The sequence below is a fragment of the Scyliorhinus canicula genome, chromosome 5, assembly GCF_902713615.1.
Source record: "Scyliorhinus canicula chromosome 5, sScyCan1.1, whole genome shotgun sequence".
Classification (NCBI taxonomy): Eukaryota; Metazoa; Chordata; class Chondrichthyes; order Carcharhiniformes; family Scyliorhinidae; genus Scyliorhinus; species Scyliorhinus canicula.
In genome coordinates, this window is record NC_052150.1 from 203,739,719 (window position 1) to 203,757,435 (window position 17,717).

Consider the following 17,717-nt stretch of genomic DNA (forward strand, 5'->3'; position numbering starts at 1 on the left):
TTACATGGGGCGATGGTTAGATTATTTTTGTTGGAGATAGTCATTGCCTCGCAGCTGTGTAGCATGAATATTCCTTGTCAGCCCAAGCCTGGGATATTGTCCAGGCTTTGCTTCATATGGACACGAACTGCTTCAGTATCTAAGGAGTCATGAATGGTGCTGAAAATTGCGCAACCATCCGCAAACATTCAATTTAAAATTAATCTTGATTAAATGGATAATAAGTTTATGGAATAGCATTTGGCAAACATTTTTAGAGGGGGAATCAGTCCTCTATCTTTTCCCCAGGTTCCCTATTTCGGTATCCATGTGATTGCCGGCATTGTGGTGATGCACGGAAGTGAAAAGTGATGCTTTTTAAATCGCTGATTGTCCCTGTTATTATTGTCCTGGGGCTCCGACAGTCTCTGCTGGGGCAGGGCTTGGTGAGCCAGCTAGTTTGATATTATACAAGCACATTGGCAACACTGGACCTTGTACTTTTAGCAGTGAACAGCAATGTAGCAGTCCTTCATGAGGTCATATTATCATAAGAAATAGGACAGGACGGTGGTACAGTGGTTAGCACTGTTGCCTCATAGCACCAAGGACACGGGTTCAATTCGGCCTTAGATGACCTGTGGAATTTGCATGTTCTCCCTATGACTGCGTGGGTTTCCACCAGGTGCTCCAATTTTCTTTCACAGTCCAAACATGTGTAGCCTAGGTAGGTTGGCCATGATCAATGCACGGGGCGACGGGGGACTGGCCCTGGTAGAATGCACTTTCATGGGGTCGGTGCAGACTCAATGGGTCGAATGGCCTTCTTCTGCACTGCAGGGATTCTAAAGTTCTGAAGGAGCAGGAATAGGCCATTTGGCCCATCGAGCCTGATCTGCCATTCAATAAAATCATGGCTGATTTGCTTTTGCTGTAAGTCCATTTTCTGCCTGCCCCCCATAACCACAGAGGAAGCACGGAGAGTGGCAAGGGCACAGAATGTACTCTGGGTGCGGACCTCAATGTCCATCACGAAGAGTGGCTTGAACATTCCGCTACTGACAGAGCTGGACATATCGACATTGGTCAACAGAGAATCTGCCCTATTTTGTTCTGCTCATAGGGCCGAATTTTCATCTGGTCTTGGGAAAATGTGACCTAAGCACTTTTGCAGCACATAAAATGCTTCTATTCTATTATATGTAAACTATATATACACGACTTTACAAGGAATTTTTGTCTTTTCCTGCAGGGGCCATGCTTCTAAGTTGTACGTTCATGTTTCCCTATGTTTGTAATCGCAATGCATTTTGCAAGCTGCGAGGGGGTGCTTAAGGGGTGTGGGTGTAGATTTGGCCTGCTTTTCCAACACCATATCCTAATGCTCAAAATTGTTTAAAGGCCCTTCGACCTCATCCTTCATCTCCCTCACACACCAACCACCCCTCATGCTAGCCCATGCACCCTCTGATCATCCAATCCACCTATATTCTTCTTTAGCCACCTATGTATCCCATATATCTGCTTTCCAACTCTATGCTACCATGTATCCCCCATACCACTTGGATTCCACCATGCCACCACTATGCTCCTCCATGGCCACTCACAAGTACGCACTCTGTACAACCCTCAGAATACATGCAGTATCAGTGGAAAATATTTGATATATTTTGATAAACAAATTAACCTCATCATATAATAAAAATCCTCCATTAACTGCACTATCACTGAGAGAACAAATGTGTTCTGCCATGTGAAAACACCTTGTAATCCTATCAACTTGTGTCAACAAACCAGAAGCAACATTAAATGCACAATCAGTTATTACAACCTCTTGAAACCATCATTCCTTCTCAGATGTATGGAATGTCTACTGTATCGAAACCCTTTAGCACTTAATAATAATAATCTTTATTGTCACAAGTAGCCTTACATTAACACTGCAATTACGTTACTGTGAAAAGCCCCTAATTGCCACATTCCAACGCCTGTTAGAGTACACAGAGGGAGAATTCAGAATGTCCAAATTACCTAACAGCACATCTTTTGGGACTTGTGGAGGAAACCGGAGTACCACTTGAATCTCAGTGAAGTTTTCATAATGGCCACAGCTGCCCAAACAATAGAGTACTCTGTGAGTTGGAAAGAACACATGATCAGCTCATTTTAATTTCAAAGGATAATGCCTGTCAATCAATAGGTGGGAGTCAGTTGTTCGCTTTTTTTCCAAATGTATATTTTTATCAATTATCAAAAGTATTAAAAGGCTCAGTATTAAATCACAGTAGAAAAGATTACAGCATAGACTGAGGAAATTCTGTACATGTTTTACTGCCTTGTGGTATTTTCTCCATTGGAAAAGTACTGTGATGCATGTGAAAATTACAAATCGCTGGTCAACCTAAGAAGGATCAATTTACCATTAAAGCACAGATCCATATGATGAATTACTGCATTAAAATGCATCTACATTTCAATTCAGCACACAATGGTGATATTGAAAGTGTCAAGACATTATCTTTCTGAATATTCCCAACTCCTCAGCAAGATTTCCATTTACTTCACAAACTCTGAATCATGGCATGCTTTGAGTCAACTTCTAAGTCCCTGAACCAGACCTCAGTGGGGTGAGGGTGTGTTTTTCACACGAGGCATTCCAGACCCACAAAAAGGCCAGAGGAACATGGCCTGGGGTCAGGAATGCAGCGGAAAATTGTGTTTCCTCCAAAAATAAAACCTTTAAGTGTGGCCATTTGTGCAACGAAACAGACATCTGCACCCAGGCAGAACTTTGGCCCAGATAGTCAAGCAAAATGTGACCGGCTGCTCTTGAAGTAAATATCAGATAGATTAAACTCTGCTGCTTGTGAAACATGTTATTGATTTCTTTTGCTTTTTTTGTTAAATGTCTTTGAGGAAATTGACTTTCACAAAACCCCTTTGACAAATACTTATATATAAAGTCCAACAAAGAGGAGATTGTATAATTCTATCAAACAGAAAAATCTCAGTAGTAAAACCCAAGATCTTGATGGAATCACCCTGACAAACTGGAAGCAATTTTGAACATTCTGTGGAAAAGTCAGGCAGACAGGTTTGCAGGTTCTGTCGATCTAATAACGAGAAAAGAGCGTTGTGTGGTGAGGGGTGGGGGTGATGATCTGAGTGGTGCTGCTGACAAATATTTAAACCTTCACGGTCTGACTTACAAATATTTTCTCGGTCACATTGCATTTCATTTTTCATTTAGACTATGGCAGTGTCCAGCTGCGTAACCCATTGCTTTGCTATTTTAACAGACATGCTTACTAATTTAGAAGTAATTAAGTTAACTCCTCGAAATCGGGAGTAAAGTGACATCACTAGAAGCATTTAGACACTAATATTGTGCACGTTAGTTGCTGAGCTGCTTCGGAGTGTGGCCATGTACAAGAAATAGCAGCAGAAGTTGGCCATTTGGCCCATCGATCCTGCCCTGCTATTTGATTACTTCATGGTTAGTCTGATTGTGGCTTGAGCTTCACTTTTCTGCCTGCCTCCCCATAACCCTTAACTCTCTTCATGATCAAAAATCTGTCTAGCTCAGGCTTGAATATATTCAACAACCCAGCCTCCACCGCTCTTCACTGTGGAAAAGAATCCCAAAGATTAATGATCCTCTGAGAGAAGAAATTATTTGTTGTTTCCATTTTAAATGGGATACCACATTTTTAAACTGTACCCCTAGTTCTAGTTTCCCCCACAAGATGAAACATTCTCCGATTTTCTCCCTTGTCAAATCCCCTCAGAATCTTAAATGTTTTAATTAAGATGACCTCTCATTCTCCTGAGTATATGCCAACTTGGCATTGGCCCGGTGCCCAAAGATCGAGTGCAATGCGCACCAATTTTTACACTGAGTACATCATTGTCCTTTCTCATAAGACAACCTCTTCATCCCTGGAATCAGCCAAGTGAACCTTCCCCTCACTCCAATGTGAGTATAGCCTTCCTTAAATAAGGAGACCCAAAACAGTGCACAATACCCCACTTGAAGCCTCACCAATGGCCTTAACAGTTGCAGCAAGGCTTCCATATTTTTATACGCCATCCACCTTGTAATAAAGGCCAACATTCCGTTTGTCTTCCTAATTACGTGTGTACCTGCATGCTGACATTTGTGATTCTGTGTGTTTTTGTGATTGAGCCTTTGTCACCCTATTGTGCCATACAATTATGAATGTGGAAGTTGAAGCAAAAGCCTTTTCCTCCTGTCTCTACCACTTGTGACCCAAATATAAATTCCTGAGTTGGTCCTCAGGAGAGCTGTTACCTGCTGTTCCTTTCAACTGCTCGCCTGCTGGTGCTTCCTTATTCTTCGTGCAAACATCTTCAGTAGCAGCACATCAGCCCCCTGCAAGACAAGGCGGGCAGCTTATAAATACAAATCAAATGCAGGCGTCATCACTCAAGAATCCTTTCAAGTTGATTTATCAGTGGTGCAAATTGCCCATGGTTTTGTTTGATTTCTTTCAGAACTCCCAAATTATCTGGACAGTGAGGGCTCTTTCTTCCACTGTGAGGAAATTTTAATTTCACAAAAAAAAAGTGAGGCTAAACAGGTGGGAGAAGCAACAATAGAAGTGGACAATGATGTACTCAGTGCAGAAATTGTTGTGCAGTGCACTCGATCTTTGGGCACCGGGTCAATGCTGCGGGGGGGGGGGGGGGGGGGGAACTAATTTTGGGCAGGGTTATTCCGTGCTAGTCACCTTGCCAGATAGGGTATTTGGCTACTATCATGTGCCCAGAGTACCTGCCTAAAGATGGCATAAGTACCTTGGATGATGCTAATCAGGGGCCTACAGTCTTTTTCACGGGCCCTGTTGCAACACTTTAGAAAAAGCTAAGAGGAATATGCATTATACATGCTCAGTTTTCCCACGTTACAGCAAACCTAACCCACGATACTTAAAGCGATGAAGGAAGCCGCAAATTTTCTTTCACTATGGAACCACAGAGCCTTACTGTAGGCCGCTGTAGGTCTGCACTCACTGCCATTCATTCACAACCCATTTCTCCAAGCTCCCAAGATATACCTGAGGTCCAAACAGGTTACCACCAAACCGGATGGTTATATCAATGAGGTCAGATTTGTGACAGCAGATCACGAAGTAAATACAGTCGCGGCCCAGTGCCAGATTTGTCATGGGTTCAATGCCAGCACAGCCATTTCTATCTTAAGTCCAATTTCCTGCCTTTCTGTTGCTATCCTGCACTCGAGGTGGGTTGTTCTCCCACTAAGGGATTTTTAGTCATAAACCTGCTACTAAATATGAGGGGCGCGATTTGACGATAACAAAACAGAGTCCTCTTTTAGGCGGGATTAGCGGGGTTGTTCCCGGTGCTTGTAGTGGCAGGAACGACCCTGCTATCGAACAGCACTCTGTTATTTTTTCGGGCCTTAGCAGGGAATGCCCCGTCAAGGCCGCACTCAGTCGCATTTCCTGCACTGAGGGGCTCCACACGCCGGTAAAGGAAGATATCGGGGCACAACTTTTAAATGTGCCTCAATTTCTCACCCCCACCCCACACCCCTGCACGGCCCCTGGACCCCGCCCCCACCTCATCTGTTGGAGAGTCCTCGAGCCCCACCACATATGGGCATGGCAACCGTCTGGGTCCAATCCCCACTGTGGGCAAAATGCCACCATCCGCTGCCATCCTGGCACCCTGAGTGTCCCTGTCTGCCTGGCAGTGCCCCCTGGGCACTAGTCAGTTGCATGGTCACATGGTTTACACTGCCAGGGTGCCCAGGTGGCACTGCCAGGGTGACAGGTTGGCAGTACCACTGTGCCCAGATGGCAGCAGCAGTGCCAGGATACCACCGTGCCCGGAGGCCGACCACCCGGGGGCCTCCAATCGCCTGGCAGACCCCAACAAGTTCCATCCCGCCTGGTCCTTGTTTGTGGGGACCAGTGCTAAACGGGGTCTGGCTGGGGTCTTCTGGGTGAGGAGCAAGTCTGGATCTGGCCCATTGTGGGCGGGATGGAGATCTGGTTAGACCTTGTGGGGCAGAACAATCGTCGTGAATCCCGGGGGAGCCCACTTGCTGCCGGTAAATCGTGCCCGGGATGTCTATGTCAGTGGCTTTTTTAGTTGGCATTTGATAAATAATAGAGAAATTGTATCCGTGCATGTTGATGTTCCAGAAGGCATAGTTTCCAACCCAAATCTCGCTCTGTGTCCTTGTTAGTTCAGAAAAAAAAGGAGAAAAGATCTTGTTATAAACAGTCAAACTGGTGCCCGAGACCAGTCGAGAGAAACCCACGCCTTTTTGCTCAAAGTGTTATAAAGTGAGCTAACTGCAGACTGACCAAGTTAGTTCAGTGAAGGAGTAGCACTGTCGAACAATGAAACTGCACATTAACGGTGAACTGGGTAGAAATATGGGACATGTGGGGCTGACTCCTGTTGGCAGCTCTAATCCCAGCCTGACCCAACTCCCTTGACCTGATTCCACGGGGTGGCTCACAGACCCATTTGAATCAAATCACAGCCATTTTCAACATGGAGGAGCTCGTAATAGGTGGCAAAATAAAATGCAGGTGACAGTACTTTGATAAGCAGATTATACTAGCTGCTAATTCGCCTGTGACTAACTTGTTCTGTTCCTGCCCCTGTCCATGACACACACATGTTAACATTTTTTAATTCCTCAGATGAGAATGGCACCGAGAACCATTTGGTGAATGAATGTTGGGACATGTGAATTGGTTGGCTTACCTTCCTTATCCTATCAGAAACAACCTATTGATCTCTGCTGCAATTTCATTGATTTGATTTCTCTGGTAGATTCTCTATCCCCGCCCCCAATTATTCTCCGCTCGTCTCCAAATGCATTGCTTTCATGTTAGGGGATTGGTTATACAGTATAAATGTCAATGGCCCTCTGATTTCTTGGCCACCTGGCTATTATTTATGTCTGACAGCGACTGTGGCGGGCTACTTAATAGTAAATAATATCACAACTTAAACCCAGTTCCAACCGCAGCCGTGCTCTACACTTACAGAATACACTCCGATTGTCCATTGTCAGCTACTTGTCAGTATTGCCTCAGTTGGTGGTATTTTGGGCACTAAGTCAGAAGGTTCAGGTCCCACCTCAGACACTTGAGTATAATGTAGGCTGACCTGCCAGTGCAGTACTGAAGGAGCACTGCGTTGTCAGAGGTGCAGTCTCCCAAACGGTTTCGGGTGGTTAGACTGAGGCTTGTCTGCCTTCTCAGGTGAACGTAAAGGATCCTGTGCCACCACTTTGAGCATCTGGCAAGATCCCCCTGATTTCCTAGTCAATACTGACCCCTCCGACAACATTTAAAAACATTTGGCCGGGATTTTCCGGGTACACTGTGGGGAGTGGACCATTGAAATATCCGTTGACTTTGTTGGGACTGTGTTACGCTGGTGGGAACAGGAAAATCCCACCCGTTATTAACACATTGCAGTTCGTGGCAGCTTGCTGCGTGCTCATTGGCTGCTGCGTCTCTTTCATCACAACAGATGGGTTGGTTCTGGGTCTGATATTGAGTTGATATCAGGGTCAGGAACTCAAAATGACAAAAGAGGCCCCAGCTAGCAGTCTGTCCTTATGGAGGGTGAACGTCTGACTCTCTGCCAGTCATTGGCTGCGGCGAGGGGGCTGTTAACTTGTAGGATGGATAATAACTTTTTATTGTCACAAGGATGAAGTTACTGTGAAAAGCCCCTAGTCGCCACATTCCAGCGCCTGTTGGGGTAAGCTGGTACAAGAATTGAACCGGTGCTGCTGGCCTTGTTCTGCATCACAAACCAGCTGTCAAGCCCACTGAGCTAAACTAGCCCTCCGATGTAAATGCGAGTCTTTCCTTCGTTCTGTCACTCAAGTGCTAGAGTGACTGATTGTTCCTCCCTCGGTCTTAATCTCGTCCTTAACAAAGGTATCCCTAGCTAGCACTGCAAGACCAACCATCTATCCTGGAATAATCCTGCACTGATTGCCTCGGAGCTAACATTCTCGAACAAAGGAGTGATTTTCTGCTAAATTCCAAACCGCTTCTTTATGAGAGACATTTTACGCTGTTTTTTTTAACGGAATTAACTCTTCAGGTGTCACAGTAATATTTCAGTAACATATCTTTACAAACTTGCTTGGCAGGGCTTTCCCCTGAGGCAGACTTACTACAACAAATCGTTCCCATCAAATAGAAAGCGAGCTTGCAAATGAATCTGCAAAATGTTCACTTTGATTGCCCATCTGTATTAGAAATGTGTCCTCTCCCAGCATTTCCTGGAATATATTGGTAGCATTTTAAACAGAGGCAGTCAATGGGGTCAACACTTTGCTAACCTAACCAGTTTGTTAATAATTCTGGCCCTGTGCCAAGCGTGGAGAACCCATGCCCTCGGGGGAAGCACCCATCAGCAAATCTGAGCAGCGGGGCTCCCGTGGAAATTTGCTGCTTCTTAAACGGTCGCAAAATTGCGCGCGTTCGGTTTTCCGATTGCTGAAGCTCCCCGCTGGCATGTGCCTGCTCAGAGAGTTGGCCTCAGGGACAGCCCGGACAGGGTGAACGTTTGGAAGGAAACACTCCTTGCGACTTCCAAATGCCCTCCAGCGGACTGAAGATGTGCAGGGATTATTCTGCTTCATGCACATTGGCCCCTGCTCCAAGATACAGCACTTTGCTTTTTCAAATGTACACAAACCAAGGCGACCATAGTAGGATGTGTGAGTGGGGGGGGGGGGGGGGGGGGGCGGCAAGGGGGAAATCGGTGGGAATTGGGATGAAATTGGACAACGGGACAGGCCGATGGAATTACATTTCAGGTTAACAATGACGTTTGCCCTTGATAGTGCTGAGTGTGCTTCTTTTTGGACATTCTGTTTCTGTTAAATGAGTTAACGGCACAACATCGAGGGCCGAAGGGCCTGTTCTGTGCTGTACTGTTCTATGTTCTAATACAACTGAGGACACGGGGGAGAGGGGAAAAAACCTGTCAAGCGACCATTTGCTACCAGTGCCAACTTTGATCTACATGTGTCCATCTTTACACCTGATCATAAGACACTGCAACGCTGTAACTTCCTCTAAGGTTTGCATCAGAAGCCAAAATAAAGCTTACAGTGAGTAGGCACCAGTCGCCATCATCAGCACCCGCGATGCTGGATGGAATAAATCATTAAATATTGGGGGGGGGGGGGGGGGGGGGGGGGAAGAGTTAGGAGAACTAGAGACGGTTGAGGTTAAAAATAAGCCAATTAGGGTTCAATGTGCATCCCGTTAGGCCGTGTCTGTGGCTGCTGTGCCCACATATGGCTCGATCCCGTGTGTGTTTCTAGCTGGAGGTGGGGGTCCTTTTTATATCTCCCCCCCCCCCCCCCCACTCTCTCCCATCAATTGCTGACTTCTGAAATATTGCGGCGGCAGCGACTGATCTTTGCAGAAGAGACAAACAGATATGAAACTCAATTAACTGGGAGCTTCAATGGAAAGCTGACCACTTGAATCAAACAATCGGCTGGCTCTGCTCGGACTAGCCAAGGTGCAGAGAGCCAGCAGAGCAACCGGCTCCCGAACGCGGGCAGCTGGATTAAAGGCAGAATGATTACCCCGGAGCCCTCCCTGTGGGGGGCATGTTGATTTGGTCTGGGTAGAATTAAAGCTGTCGGCCACATTTGCCCCTCTGTTGAGATTGTACCTCACTGCGGCCGCTGTTCTTTCAGGAAAAGGCGCCAAGGCTGGGATGGTGTGAAAGAACTCGCGGTTTTGTCAAGTCTCCCGGCCCCTGCCATCTCCAGCTGTCACAGAGCCAGACAATAGTGTGTGTGTGTGTGTGGGGGGGGGGGGGGGGGTACAGAAGGAGGGGGGATTGAATAGAAAGATAAACTGAAGAGCCCTCCTAAGATTTGTCATCTGCATCTGACACGGCTCCTTCTCTTCAACCCCCAGCCCCCCCACCCCACCCCTTCTCCTGTTTACTACAGCTGTCACCTCACACAAGCTCCCCTCTCTAATCCCGCCAATAGCTCACTATTATTCACCTTTCTCCCACTCTGTGCTTCTTCTCCCTCCACCCGAAGCCTGAATCCCCCTGTTTCTCAGATGTGGTCTCATTTAGTTGGATGCTCAACACTTTTGTCACCCTCAGCTGACAGCACGGACGGTGCCAAGAGAGGGGAAAGAAGAAAAAAGAAACGGCATTGTGGCGACCCCCCCCCCCCCCCCCCCCCTCACAAACACACACACACAGGCCAACAGCAGAAACATTAAAACACGGTCAGAAATCTGACAGCAGCTTTACAAACGAGTAACAGAATTGGTATCCATTCATACCCGCACTCGCGTCAGGTTTATTAACAGAAATGCTTCTTATCCAATTACTGTCAGCAACATGTGGAATCGTCGCCATGGCAACCAGGGGATGTGACATGTGGAGGAGACAGGGGCTCCGCGGCTGGGCAATATAAGGAAGGGGTCGGACCACTGTACCGTGGTCAAAAAAAAATCCATCACCCACTCACACATGGTTGATTCGAAGAGGGAGAGGCCACGAAAGAGATTCTCGTGCTCACCCACCCCCCCCCCCCACCTTTTTTTTCCCTCTCTACCTCCTCTTTTTATCCCCCTGTGAAGTTTAAACCACTGCAAACATGCGAGCTGAAGCCGATTTTATTCCTGTGGAAGATGGATGGTATCTGAAGCCCAGAAGTGCAAGAAGCAAAGAAGGATGAAGCATTCAGGCCAAGTCTGTCTCCCCTCATTCATTCCGTTGAAAGGATAGTAAGCGAACATCTTTGAAAGCGTGAGAGAGAGAGAAAAATAAACATTTGGAACCAGGTATGTTGCGATCTTGTGATCAGATTGTCTCAGTTTGTGGTTATTTCACTGCGAGGACCCTCCAGTCGGAATTGCTTTGCGCACTCTTGTTGAATTTCTTTCAGAAGCTTATCCCCTCGCGAAGCGCCAATTCAGCAATAGTAACTTCCTTTTGGATTGCAGTAGGTTTGTGTGAATTGCCTTGAGTGGATGCTCCGGGCATGTTGGAATATTTGCGCTTGTGAGCGCGCTTAGCAATAATAGGGCTCTTATTTTCATTAATTTTGCACCAGCCAGTTGGCAGTGGGGGTGGGGCGGCGGGGGGGGGGGGGGCGGGGGAGAGTATTTTTTTGGAGGGAAAGGTTGGAACCGCGTTTGGAAAGAACCTTAAAAGCAGATTTCAAAAGGACGGCGCGGTTCGCTGCCTTGCTTCGTTCCTGATTTTAAAAGAAGTAGAGGGGGTGAAAGTCAGTGGCGGACGGCAACATTTTCTTTGTTCAAGGTGGGGAGGCAAACAATATCCAAAGTTTAGAAGGCTGGAAAACAAAACAGCAACAAAAAAACAACATTGGTGGCATAGTGTCATTTTTCCACTTACTGATGATGATGTGGGCTGTGGCGTTAAGGTCACCAAAAGATCACTGTGTCTCCTCATGTGAATAGGTCTGTGCCTGTCACTGTGACCTTTCTCAGCAATTTGAATAAGCCAAACCTCCAGAAATCCTTCTGCCCTTTGTCTTTTTGATTTCTGTCATCCTTTATACCCTCACCCAAGAGAATAAATGTCTTCAAATCCCTTGTCCTGGCAGATATTTTTTTTTTTGAAAAGGTAAAAGCCATAAAATGCCGACCTCATTTTGAATGATAAATTGATGCCTCGTTGTATCTCTGGTATAAAAGAGAACCCCCCCCCCCCAAAAAAAAAAACCCTCTAAAAAATAAAGGACACAGAGAGCGATCTCCAGCATCGTTGCTTGTATGGCACTCACCATGGTAACGTCTCAAAGTTTCTTTATCGGAAAAGAATGAATAACTGAGGTGATCGCCTGAAGAAAGCAAAGAGGGAAGATTAACTTTACACATTTCAGTGTCATATGGCAGCACCCGGGCAACTGTCGATTAAATAGGAATTTATGTTGAAGAAGATGGTTTAAATATTAACTGGTCTATTTGGCTGCAATGAGTGATGAATTTGCAAGTCCAATTTTCAGTGGTATAGAGGGACAATGGTTTTCAGGGGCACAAAGCTCTCTCTCTCCCCCCCCCCCCCCCCCCCCCTCACACACACACCCTCTCCTGTTTTAAATGACAATGCCTGGTGTTTTAGTGATATGTTTTTGAAAGGATTTTGTTATGTCGAGTGTTAATACACAATCATTCCTGCTTGATCGACCGCATTTAATATTTTTTTCTTCCTTTTTAAGGAAAAGCGCACCAAAAGCTTAAATATTGATGGGCAAGGGAGGGAATGAAAAACCCTTTAGGGCTTTTCTTTTGGACTATTTGCTTCATCCTAGAGTAGAACTACTGCACCACCGAGGATTTGATTTATTGAAGCCTACTGAGCACTGAAATGCAAGTTTGTACATCTCCAATAAACACATCATGCTCACCCTCTGCCTCCCTCAAAGATGCCTGGGACCCCAGGTTTTGCCCAAGTGTTTTAGAGAGCACTGAGACTGGGATCAAAACATCTGCATGGAAGTAGATGGGGAGCCTTCTTGCCCCAAAAACAACTTGTAGAACTAACACATTTAACTCCTGGTCTTTTGTGCAATTGCTGGCAAAATAATAATTCCGCATTCACTGTAGGATCTGCCTGCACCCGTTATGGGTTTACCTAGAGATTGCACATTGGGGACCCCAAGGTAGTAAATGAGCCTTTAATGTCGTCCCAGTATTCAGAAGTGCCAGAGCTGTTCAGCAGGGGAACATAGGGACAAGAGTAGGTCACTCAGTTTTGTAAAGTGCATCACCATTCTTTGAGATCAGGGCTAATCGGCACCTCAAGTTCATTTATCCCCATTCCGTGATGCCCTTACCCAGCACAAATCTCTGGAGCTCAGCATTGAAAGCTCCAACAGTGTTAGCGTCCACAATGTTCTGGTGAACAGAATTCCAGATTTTGAGCCCTCTTTGTGTTCAGCAGTGCTTCCTTCCCCCTTTTCCCTTGTTGGCCCAGCTCTGATTTCTTAGATTGCCTCCTCTTCACTCCTGATTTCCCTGTGCGAGGAAGTAGATTCTCTGCGCCCGCCTGCTGAATCCTTTTAAGACCCTGTCAAATCCCTTTCATGTTTAAAAAATCCATTTTATTTCTGCATAGTTCCTTAAAATATTCATCAAAACCTGCTTGCTTCCCACATTTTATTATGAAATATAAGATTGGATGAAAACGTATCAGAGTGGAGTTACTTCAATTAGATCCCAATTTTGAAAAGAAAATTGTTCACTTAATTCATTGATAATTCAGCTTCCCAACTCCCAGGAATGAAAATTAGTTCGGAACCTTGACCAGAATTAAGTAAGAAGCTAAAGAAAATGCCAGTTAAGTATCTCCTTGTACAGTTTTCATCGAAAAACATCGCATAATTTTCAGGGGAAAAAATGTCAATCTCGATTTGATTTGAAAGGACGTGGCAAGAGGGCCAGATAGCATGGTGAAGTCATTCAATATAGCAGACCTGGTCACATGAATGGTTTACTCTTTACTCAGTCGGCCTTTCAACATACAGCATGAAATTTCCAATGCCTTGTAGAAATTAATCACCCCAGTATTGTACTGGGCGATGCTACTCTACAGATCACAAAGGGACAGTGATGTGAATTCTCATGAGTTTCAACCATAAATGTACAGATGAATCAATTGTTTGTAATAATGCCCAAGCTTATTTTAACCCCTATGCAAAAAGAAATTCTCTTTTCATTCCTTTTGCAATAAAGAATGAAGCTCTGAAAATTCAGTCCAATCTAAATTAATTTCCATGATATTTCATCAGGAGGTGAAGACTGGTGAAAAACATTGTTTTATAGTCCACTTCATCCTTCATGCAGTGTCCAACTGCCCACCACCACCGGCTGCACTATCCATAAAACATCCTTAAACTCTTAACATTGACACTGATACATAATACCGGATAATGAAGTAGGAAATAAAACACCTATCTCCACGTACATTTCATGGCATGATTTTATGGCTCACAGATCAAATATTTTTTTAAAAATATTGTTCCAAACATTGAAGAGTAAACTGGCTGATTTGAATCAGTAGCTTAAACAAGGTGCTGAAATTCTTTAATCATGGAACATCATCAACGATTCAGGATGTGAAGAACTTTGATCTGGCACTTAAAGGGGAGGCCGAGAATACTCTTAACTAAGGAAAAATCAGCAGATATCCACGCGATGTGTCCCGTGAGATTGTAGTCCTTTCTTCCAGTTCATACAAACACATTGTTTGTTAAAAAGAAGTGTTCTTGAAATTAAAGTATTTGGCATTTCCTTTGTGCTCTGAAAGAATATCTAATTAAACCTCATGCCAGCTTGATGCAAAATTGTTTGAAACTACCGCAAAAGGGGATTCTCTCCCCACCCACCACCCAAAACCCCCAACATTTTAAGTATTCGGCTTTACGGAGAATGAAGGCTGCTCTAAAGGAAAAGATTGGCAGCGCTAATTCAGATCTTTTATTGCACAAGTTCGACTGTTTCAGGTTACTGTAAGTTAACCAGGCAAATCAGTTAACAACCAAAATCATTCAAAATTTCATGAACAAAGGCTTTTTCTACTTATTTCGATCATCCATATCAGATCTTTCCCTTTGCAAAAACAGGAAAAATCTTCAAAGCAAGAAGTATAAAATGTGGTTTATGTTTCTGTTCTTCTTCCAAGGGCCGATGCTCTGCTTTACAAATCACCCAGTGAATGGCCAAGAATAAAGATTTTTTTTTAATAAGTAGTAGAATGACACTTAGGTAGGGATTTCCAACACAGATACATTTAAAAAAAACAATTCTGCATGGCTTAGCACGGGGCTGCTGTCAATCCACCTCCTGGGGGTCACAATGCCTCACAATCCTTCTCTGCGGTGCATAGTCAAAGCAGGAAGATCTTGGAGCCTTTATTCAGTGTGAGCTTCCCATTAACTTGTGCCTCAACAGCAGCAGCAGCAGCAGCTAATCCAGTGGACTGAAGACAAGAGGGCTAATTAGGGACAAGCTCCGACTGTCGAGCCCACTGATAATTGCTTGGTGGCCTTTATGGCGCAAAGGACTGAAATGGACTGGGCTTGAACCAACTCTCTATACATTGCTTACAAGCGTAAATTAGACATTGGCTGTGTGAATGCTGAGCAGAAAATTACTGCCAGAATAGTAGAGATAATGAATAGGTTGGCTAAGCATTCAGGAGTTAAATTAAAAAATCCATTTTGAACCAAGTGAGAATAGGTACGAGGGAAAGTGCTAATTGTTCCCCATATTGCAACAACTGGGCTGGCTTTAAATTAATTTATCTTACCAATTGCAAAAAAAGGGAGTGCATAAACGAGTCTTGCCCCTGTTGAAATGCTTGCTTATTTTTCACCTGCGTTTGTTTTTTCCCCCTAAATTATTCCTAATACATCTAATAATGAAGGCTGACGTGGGTGAATTGCTGTACAATCTCACTGTGGAAACGAACAGACAGAAATATAAACGACGCAATGTTCTTTTGCAGAAAAAGTATCTTATGCGCCAAGCAAATTGTAACACTAGTCTCTTTTTTTTTACCCACTTCTCTTCCCCTCCCCCCTCTCACACCACAGAAGAGCAAACTGCGAGCTTTCCCCCAATGGGCCAACGAGGAGAATTCAACTAAATTTATTATCTTAACGATAATCTCCATCATCTGCATCTTTGGGGTCCTTGTTGCATCAGGGGTCATCTACTGCCTCAGGCATCGTTCTCACCAGGCGCTGAAGGAGAAGCTGGGCACACTGGGACATGATGCCACCTCCGGTTCAGATGCCACAAGCGCCTACCAGGTAATAATTACCTTTAATTAGTGTTTGGACAGCCGTTCAGAACTTGTGTGTATCTGAAGCCACCAAACTAAATGAGAGAATGGCTATTTCTTCTTTGCCAATTCAGCGTACATTGTACTTCTAGACATTATTTTGTAATGGAGCATAATTTACCGTCAGGTTCAGTCTATTTTCTATTGTTTTCAGATGTGTCCATGATTGAGGACTGGTTAAAAACAGACCAGCCAACAATCTATAATGTTTTCACTGGGCTGCTCCCTCTGCTATCAATAGTAAAGCCTATTAAAGGGCACATCTGATTAGAAAAATTCTCATGATAAAATAATAATTCAAGAGCACAAAAGGGAACTTATTAAATGAAATGAAAATATTATTATTATTATCATGGTATCTATAAGACACTTTAGTCCTGCCGACAGAGCATTGGTTCAGATCATATTCGTGTTTGTTTGAAGCCTAGCATCGGAGCCATAATATGCTGATCTGAAAGAAAGAGACAGAGAGAGACAGAGGGTCAGGGTAGGTCGCTGGCCAGCGGTTTTCCCTCCTTTGCAGTAAATTGCATTTTGTGACCCGCTTACCAGGCCTTATCACAAACCATTTGGTTAGTGATCAACCTGATGGCATTAGCTTGCGCCGTGGAAAATTGGAAACCTGTTTACAATTTCCAGGAGGGCACATTGGCACAATTCGGTGCTAGTTGTGGGAAACATGCCGGCATCCTTCATCTGAACCCCACTGACCTCCAAAAACACTACCACATATTCAAAGGATGTACGGTTGGCTAGTAATATTTCTTGAATGAGAATTAGAGCTGTCTGTCTGTGAACGTGATTCAGCAGGAAAGGGAGTGACAGGGAGCTGGGGGTGGGAGGGGTGTGGAAACCAGCTCGTGCAGTGATTCCTCAGACCAATAGATTCTGTCCACGCAACCAAAGAAACCTCTGACAAGAACACTTAATAATCTATCAGATAAGAGTTTACTCCACTGTTCCCCTCACTGATCCACTGGATGAATGATAAGCAAAGGGCACACTTTTCAAACCACTGTCTGGCAGTCACAGTAGTCAGTGCTAGGTTGTTCACCGGCATGTTTTAAAATAATGGATCTGACCATTTGAAAGTAACTACACATGTGCATAATATGTAAAAATAAAAGACAAGGAAACTACCATTTAAATGTGGATACTACATTAAAAGCCTTCAGTGAAATCTATCAGCACAATTTAACAGAAAAAACAGTTCAATTTTGGGCACGTTTGTAGAGTGCTTCTCAACGCCTTCAGCGCCGAGAACGATCGCGCTATCAAATGGGACTCTGTTTTTTCTAGCCTCAGCGAGGAAAGCCCTGCCAAGGCCACTCTTCATTTCCCTCTTCAGTACAGGAAGAGATCAGCCACCATTTTTAAATGACTACAGCCCAACAACCCAGGGGCGTCCGATGGCCTGGGAGACCCCCACCCCCACCACCACCACCCCAGATGCCGTTATGCTTTGTTCATATTGTGTAGACCAGTGCTAAACAGCGCCATGGCGAGGTTTCCCAGGCGTAGACATATTAAAATTAAAATGAGGCTAACTGCTCACTTAAAAATGCAAATCTGGAGCCCACTCAGTGAGGCAAGATCCCGATAGATCTTGCAAGATTTCGGGCGTGACGAGGCTGTGTGATCGCGCCGCAAGTGTCATTTTAGGCAAGTTTGGCAGGGTGTTTCTCGCTGGCTTTTCCGGTGACATCCGTGCATTTAGTCATTTTTCTGTGCTTTGGGAGTTTCTTAGAACTTGTTTCAACAATGGGGAGCTGAACTCGCTGACGAGACAGCCTCCTCCGAGATCGGGTGGACAATTTGAAAGGGTGCCCTAATCTCTAAGTGAGCTT

General features: G+C 44.8%; 1 protein-coding gene and 1 long non-coding RNA gene across 2 annotated transcripts in view; one reads left to right on the top strand and one right to left on the bottom strand.

Moving 5' to 3' along the window:
- LOC119966526 (receptor-type tyrosine-protein phosphatase N2-like) overlaps positions 1 to 15,756 on the top strand; it is a 983,927-nt gene extending 968,171 nt beyond the window's left edge. Inside the window, exon 13 of the mRNA XM_038798374.1 lies at positions 15,620 to 15,756. The gene's annotated coding sequence lies outside the window, so the exon portion shown is untranslated. The remainder of the gene's footprint in view (positions 1 to 15,619) is intronic.
- LOC119966528 lies at positions 2,000 to 11,891 on the bottom strand. Its single transcript, XR_005460786.1, has 3 exons — positions 11,807 to 11,891; positions 4,292 to 4,372; positions 2,000 to 2,111 (listed from the first exon to the last, which is right to left on the bottom strand). It is a non-coding gene; the product is annotated as an uncharacterized LOC119966528 (long non-coding RNA).
- Positions 15,757 to 17,717: the final 1,961 nt, after the last annotated feature.